At 44.7% G+C, this 7,890-nt stretch overlaps 1 protein-coding gene across 2 annotated transcripts in view; it reads right to left on the bottom strand.

Moving 5' to 3' along the window:
- Positions 1-7,273, bottom strand: part of GAS2 (growth arrest specific 2) — a 159,423-nt gene extending 152,150 nt beyond the window's left edge. The window contains exon 1 of one of the 2 annotated variants that reach the window (XM_026664756.2): positions 7,072-7,273. The gene's annotated coding sequence lies outside the window, so the exon portion shown is untranslated. Of the gene's footprint in view, positions 1-7,067 lie in introns of both variants that reach the window. The other variant, XM_087951103.1, reaches the window with a different exon arrangement.
- Positions 7,274-7,890: the final 617 nt, after the last annotated feature.

The raw sequence follows: 7,890 nt of genomic DNA on the forward strand, positions 1-7,890 counted from the left end.
CGTAGTCAGCCAAAAAAAAAAGCAGATTTGGATTATTGCTTGCTCTTTTAAAATTTGAGGAAATTGTTTTATGGATGTTCAGTTTAACTGAACCTGCAAATCTGTATCTGTTAGAATTGGAGCTCTGATTTTTTTGCATTTGCGGGAATGGTTTTTTTCCTATTTGATTTAGTGCTAATTATATTGTATGTTGATATATAAACAAGGTAATTGGAGAAGTTTCCCTTTTCTCTTTTTTCCTTTTCCCCCCATTTCCAATGATTTTACCAAGTAGAATACATTTTCCTTCCTTCCTTCCTTCCTTTCCTTCCTTCTTTCCTTCCTTTTCTTGGACACTCCAGTATTATGTCATTATCTCACATTTGCATCAGTAATGAAACTGAAAGTTACTTCTTTTCTGTTTTTTCTTTCTGCACTCCTTATCTTGTTCCCTTCCTGACCTTTCCTTTTGTATTTCTTTATTTTTCTGTTTTCTTATATTTTATTCTTCCCTGAAACCTAATAGTCTTACTATAAAAGCCAGCATAACATGCAATTATACTTTGTATAATTCTGTGATATTTTACAATAGCTGTCAATCATATTATTGTAGTATATGGTTGTTACTACTAAGCAAATTATCGGTAAAAATAATATATAAGGCATTTTATTTCTTGTATTCTTTCTTTTTTGTCCTTTTTTCTTTTTAGTTTCTTTATTTAAGTTTAAAGATTGTTCTGTAAATTGGGAGGGTAATGTATTCAGTTTTATCTTGGTGAACCTAATCATTTTTTGCAGGATACAAATAGCATAATCCTATAGATCAGTGGTGTCAAACTTGCATTGTCACGTGATGCATTGCAACTTTCTCCCCCTTTGCTAAGGTGGCATGGCCAGTGTGTGATACATCCGGGCCCCAGGCCACAAGTTTGACACCGCTGCTGTAGATGTTTACCTAGAAACTACTATATTCTTCTTCAGCACCACAGGAGTTCTCCTCAGCTAAAAGAATAAAAGTCTAAGGCCTGAACGTTATGGATTCTTTCTCATCCAGTACTTGTATTGCTCTCAGAACTACTGAAGAACAAACAGGTAATGTTTGTTCAAGCCTTTCCCTACTTATTTTCTCAAAGGGTTCCTCTTGCAAGTTTCTCTTTGCTGTTGTTCAAGAATTAAATAATACCAACACTAATAAATTAGGCACAGCAAGGTGGGGGAGAAACTTGGAGGCGTACAGGTAATCCTCAACTTATAGCAGTTTGTTTAGTGACCATTCGAAGTTACAACGGGCATTGAAAAAGGTGAGTTATGACCATTTTTCACCCTGGCAGCACCCCCAGGGTCATGCAATTTACATTCAGGTGTTTGACAATTGGTTCATATTTATGATGGTGGCAGTGTCCTGGATCATGTGATCACCCTTTCTGACCTTCTATAAGCAAAGTCAATGGAAGTCAACATTAACAGGAAAACTAGATTCACTTAGCAATGGTGTTACTAATTTAACAACTACAGTGATTCACTTAACAAATATGGCCAGAGAGGTCGTAAAAAACAAATGTCAAAACAAATGTCTCACTTAGCAACATAAATTTTGGGGTCAATTGTGGTTGTAAGTCAAGGACTACCTGTAATAAGGAATCAAACTAGGAGGACAAGGTAACGGGACTCTGATGAAGATGGTCCTATTTCTGTGAGATTCTCCATTTTATTCCCATAGGTAGTCAGAGTTTCCATTGTCAAGGATGGAGTTCCACTTGGATCTCCCCAGGCCTGAGTCAAAAGCCTTAACCATGATACTCCAAGACTCACCAACATACAGGCAGTGAAAGACACCTAAGTACTAGCGTGGGGTTTGAGGGAAGACAACAAGGCAGGGGGGGTTGTTCACTTGTGTGCTAGGGTAGCTTGTTTTCTAGATGCAGTATTTATAGATGTGGAGAGAATGTTCTTATTTTCTGTGTAAGAGGGCTGTTTTAGGTGTGTTTTCCATATACTCTGCATGTGCCCTCTATGAGAGAAGCCTCTATGAGAGAAACCATTATATGCATTGGGGTGGGGCGTGTAGCCTGAATACTGAATAGCATCTTTCACCATATTCATGACCAGCAGAGTGGCTTATCAAAAAGGAACTGATCATGTGACAAAAAGACAGCTTGCTATTTTCATGGTCTTTCCCATCTACTACCTCACTTTGCTTAACATCAGGAGTAACCATCTTTTCTCAGTATCCCCACAAGGTATGCTACTCATACGTTCATAACTCTTCTTATGCCTTTTGTTTATAACTTAAAAGGTTTGATTCCTATTTAGAAAGATAAAAACTCCCCCAAGAGACTCCTGATGATTTGGGAATGTGTCCATATGGTCTGCTTGTTTCCCATACAGAAAGGATTGCCGCTGTCTTTTCCCCCAGTTTTCCAGACTAATCTGCAGCCTTAGAATTTCCTCGTGGTCTCCTGTTCAAGTACAAATAAGGTCCAACGCTGTATAGTTTTTCAGGAACAGTCAACGTTGACTATACTGTCTTAAAATAAAGCCCAATTCACGGGTTGTTTTTCAACTTATGAGTATATCTGACATGAATTCTAAGACACTGTGATGACTCTTCCAGACACATCCCCAGATACCTCTACAGATGCCAGTTCAGAGGAGGATAAACCAGTCCCAGATACTTTACACTTGTGTGCTTTACACTTGTGTACCATGGTGGCGCAGTGGTTAGAATGCAGTGCTGCAGGCTACTTCTGCTGGGTGCCTGCAATTTGGCAGTTCAAATCTCACCAGGCTCAAGGTTGACTCAGCCTTCCATCCTTCCAAGGTGGGTAAAATGAGGAGCCAGATTGTTGGGGGCAATATGCTGACTCTGTAAACCGCTTAGACTCTAGAGGGCAGTAAAGCACTGTAAAGTGGTATATAAATCTAAGTACTATTGCTATTTAGGAGGTCAATGGTTCAGAGCAGCTAGCTGAGAGTGATTTGGCTGAAGCACAGCTGCAGCAGTATAGCCCTGAAACTTCAAGTGGGGAAAGCATGCAGCTGCAGCCAGTTAACAATGAGGAAGAGGAACTGCCTTCTGCACCTGATCCAAGAACACATAGATACAGAAAAAAAGCAAGATCAGTAAAGGTTATCCTGATAACTGGTAAGGTGGCAGCCTCATCCTTCTTGATGGGCTATTCCAGAAGCTGGCTATTTAGCACAGCAGACAGATAGAGGCGATGCTGGGAACAATGTGTACATTTCCTAGCTGTATGTTTCCTGGTTGTTGAGATTCCAGCCTTGCCTTGGATTGATGCTGTGTCTTGACTTTAGATCACGCCTTTTGAACTGTGGACTTTTCTTGCCTTGTGTACACTAACCCACCATTATGTGCATGTGTGAGTGAGTGGGACACCACAAACATACACCAAAGGAAGGAGCTGAAGCTCTATAAGCAGGATCTCCTCTCTCTGGTAAACAGAAACCTTGCAATAGGAGAGATTAGGCTCTTACAGCAAACCCAACATTGCTGGACTTGCAAATAGCACTGGTAGGGAAGACAGTGGCCAGACTGAAAAAGTTACTTCAACATAAGCAAGGACTGGACGTATCCATTCCCACTTCCCACGCAGCCCTAAGCTCAGCCTTAAATACTTGTTTCTGGTAGTCCCCAACTTATAAACATCCATTTAGTGACCATTTGAAGTTATAATGGCACTGAAAAAAATGACTTATGACCGTTTTTCACTTACAACTGTTGCAGCATCCCCATGGTCACATGATTACTTTGAAATCCTTGACTCTGAGTCTAACTAGCCTTCCAAGGTTACTATATTGTAAAAAAAGGGAAGGAGAGTTAAACATGATGCATATATCTATTCTATATCCTATCCTAAACAAACCTCACAAAGGGCCACCCGATGCACAGATGCATATAGATAGATAGATAGATAGATAGATAGATAGATAGATAGATAGATAGATAGATAGATAGACAGACAGAAAAGACAGAAAAGACAGATGCAGATGCAGACACAGACAGACACAGACAACTGAGTTACTTAAGGATGTGGAACCTGCTCTTTGTACAACCATTCATTTAGTGACCATTCAAAGTTACAATGGCACTGAAAAAAAGTGACTTATGACCGTTTTCACACTTACAACTGTTGTAGCAACCCCATGGTCACATGATCAAAATTTGGCTGCTTGGAACTGGCATGTATTTATGACAGTTGCAGTACTCCAGGATCAGGCAATCACCTTTTGACAGGCAAAGTCAATAGGGAAGCCAGGTTCACTTAACAACCATGTTATTAACTTAACAACTGCAGTGGTTCACTTAAGAACTGAAACAGGACACATTGTAAAATGAAAGAAAACTCCCTTAACGACTGTCTTGCTTAGCAACAGAAAGAATTGGGCTCAATTGTGGTCTTAGGTCAAGATATTACTTTGCCACTCGTTTTAAAAGTGAACCAGAGGAAGAAAACGGGATAAATTTTATTCTGATAGCCAAGCCAAGGCCTTTGTTTCCGATTGAGTTCAGAATTTGCTTTTATCGTTAACAGTAAACCCCAATCAGTCTGCGTGCTCTAGAAACAGCGATTGCGTCTGCTAAGGGCACGTACTTCCCTCCCTGGCTCGATTCTCCGAATCAATATTCCGCGGACTGACGCTAAGGCTTTGGCCAACTGTATAAAAGGCAGCGCCACGCAGCCCCATCCATCACCAACGGCCGCTCGGACCAGGCGAAACGTCTTGCCAGACCGTCCGCCAATTTCCCATTAGAGCGCGGTCCCCTCGCAAAACCACCCTGCTGAACTTGGTCCAAAAGTCCAGTCATTTGGAAAAGGGACTTCCAACTTCGTTCTGTTTCCACTCACGGCCTGGCCACGACGAGGCCAGACACCCGAGAGTCCGCAGAGCTGGAGGAAACCTGCAATGCGACGGGGAAGGGGAGGAACCCGCGCCGCCGAGCCAGTTCAGCCACTTTCTGAAGCACGAAAAGCCAAAACGCCGGAAAAGAGCCCCACCTCCGACTCTCTCTCTCTCTCTCTCTCTCTCTCTCTCTCCTCCACCACCATCCCCCATTTCCCGCCATCCCTGAACTGGAGGAGGGAGAACACTCGGCGCTTGGATCTTTTCGGAGCGGCAGGAGAAGGGGCGGCCAGGAGAAGCAGACTGCAGAGGCGAGTCGGTAACGTGATCCCTGCCAAACATACCAATCCTAAGAGTCTGTCTCGTTTTCTGGCTGCTGTCTAGCTCTCCCACACGGGCGGGAAGCAGGAGCCTTTTTAAAGCAACGTCTCCTGGGTTGCTCAGGGTTAACCTCAAAGGTCTGCAATTAAGGCAAGAAGGAAAGCTCGTCGGACTCTTCTTCCCCCCACCCCACCCCACCCCACCCCACCCCAGCAAGATTTGCTGCAGATGTTTCCACAGAACAACGCGCAAAAAGGAGGGGAGAAACAAAAGCTACCCACACTGTAACCCGGCGCGGAATGAATGGACGGGAGAAGGTGCTATTTCGTTCGCCTCCTCCCACCTTTTCTCTTTCCAAGCCGAGTCTTCCAAACGAAAACATTAGGGGAGAGTCGATTGGGGCAGCGGGCAAAGACTGCGAGCTCGAGTCTGGTCCGAGGAACAAAGCCAACTTGGGTGACGTTGGGCCATTCACTCTCTCGCCATGGCAGTGGCAGGCAAACCACTTCCAAAATACTGCCAATAAAACAGCGGGGACTTATCCTGGCAGTTGCCAGAACTCAGCAATGTCTCGAAAGTATCCCCTCCACACACACCCGCCCGCAAAAGGGATTCCCAAATCTACTGTATAGCCAGGACATAAGACTCATAGGTTACTTAAAAAAAAAAAAAAAACTTTTGTCCGATCTAAGTCCACTTTAGGGAGCAGGTTTGATCTGGTGCAGACTGCTGCCTTCCCAATTAGTGACTGCAGGGACCTTCCTGATGCCGGAAACGTAACTCACTACTGTACAATCATGGAAATCCATGGTTCCGTTCCCCCTCCCCCTCCCCAGGCTCACGAAACCGCGGGAAGAAAGGACTTGCGTGTACCAAGGCTTGGTCCAGCTGGAAAATCCAATTTCCCTAAATCCCGATTGCCCGTCCCACCTCGGATGGTTTTTCCAGTTGTCCCCACCGTTCTTGTTCACGGCAGACGGCCTCCAGGCCACGAGCTGACCCCTCGGACCTTCCTTCCCCAGCGCTATTTGGACTGCCTTAATGGAACCATACAGTAAAACGGGCATCTCCCTCGCAATCTACAGCGTATACATTGGTTTTGCCTGCCTACCAACCTCACAAGCCTGCTCTTTAAAAAAAAAAAAAAGACAATGCCAGCGTTCATTATTGGGGCGGAGGTAGATTTTGTTCTCTGCGTTCAAAGCCAAGATTGATGCGCGAAAGCCGGGAGGCCACGCGCAAAAAAGGCCGGCCAAAGTTTCGAAAGCGCCAACAGCGATCCTCCAAGAGCGCGTTCCAAAACAGGGCACCCACCCACGCAGGCACCCTGTCCTCTCCTTCTCTCCCCCCCCTTTTTTTGGCACACCCAAACGTTTGCACTCAACGCGATTGTCCCAGGTCCGCAGAGTGCCGGACGGACGCGCGCTTGTTTGTAAACTTTGCACGTAGCCCCGCCAAGCTGGAGAAGACCGCGTGTGTTTTGTTTTGTTTTTTTAAACTTGCGAAATCCTCCGCCTCGCTGCGGCAAATCTAGAAGGCGGCGAGATGGAGAGCAGAAAACGGAATGGGGAGAGAGAGAGAGAGAGGCTCCTCTTCCACGCGAATCGAAATATAATCGCATATAATTGCTTCTCTTTTTCCTTGCACGCTTTTTTCCCCACTTTGGGATTAAAAAAAACAGACCGCTTCGAGGTTACACAGACGTAACGAAGACTTCCACGCACGTTCACATCTTCGGTGCCTTTGTTGAATTTCAACCGCACCAACATATTTCTTTATCTTAAATGCCTCGCGCGGCCAACGGAGCCCCCTTCCCCTCACCCACCCGCGGCTGCTATTTCTGAGTGGAGAGTTAGTGCACCCGCCGTTTCGCTTTGCAAAAAAAAAAAAAAAAAGCTACTCACTCACTTTGCCCGCGCAATGGCTCAAAGTTTCTCTCCTCCTCTCGTAGCCCGTCCTCTTAGCCCGAGCAGCCCGATCGTAGCAGCGCTACTGCCACTGTTCATACTTCTGATCTCTGAATACTTGGTGCTCTCTTTGGGAAAGCTTTTTTTTTTTTTTTTTGCCAGAAACTGATTTCCTACATTTCATCAGTCCACATAGACGGAACGGAAGTTTAATGCTGACTTGAGGGAGGGGAGTAGGGGAAGAGGTAGGGGGGTGGATAGAAAGAAGCGGCGAAACGGCAAATACAGGTTTACCATAGGAAAGAAGAGGGAGATTGAATTACAAACTTTTAGCAGAAACTTTGGACCGAGAGCGAGCCAAGTGCTTATTTAAGTTGCTTCCAAAATGCATTGAGAGGAACGGCGCGATGACTTTGAAAAGAATGCTGGATGGGATTTATTGGGAGCAGCATTTAATGACACTTAACATGCAGTAAAATGTTTCAGCTGGGGAACATCAGGAGCCAGGGTTTAAGTTGATGCCTTTAGGCTCATTGGGCAGAATCCATATCTTCTTGAGGCCAAGGATAGTGCTCCCACTGATGGAAAACAGGGGGGGAAATGTAGTTAATATACTCTGGCATAAGCTTGTCTGGGTATAGTTTTCTTCTTGCAGTGTTACTAGCAGATAGACAGAGACAATGATGGGTGGATGATTAGGTAGGAAGCAAGAGGCCTGTGCAGCACAGATGATGAGACTAAAACATATGATGAATGGTTGCAATTACTTGGGTATGGGCTAGTCTAGTAAACAGAAGGACCAGGGGAGACATGGTAGCTG

The sequence above is a fragment of the Notechis scutatus genome, chromosome 1 (assembly GCF_049901735.1).
Source record: "Notechis scutatus isolate UNSWTSFEM ecotype Mainland chromosome 1, rNotScu1.2, whole genome shotgun sequence".
Taxonomy (NCBI): domain Eukaryota; kingdom Metazoa; phylum Chordata; class Lepidosauria; order Squamata; family Elapidae; genus Notechis; species Notechis scutatus.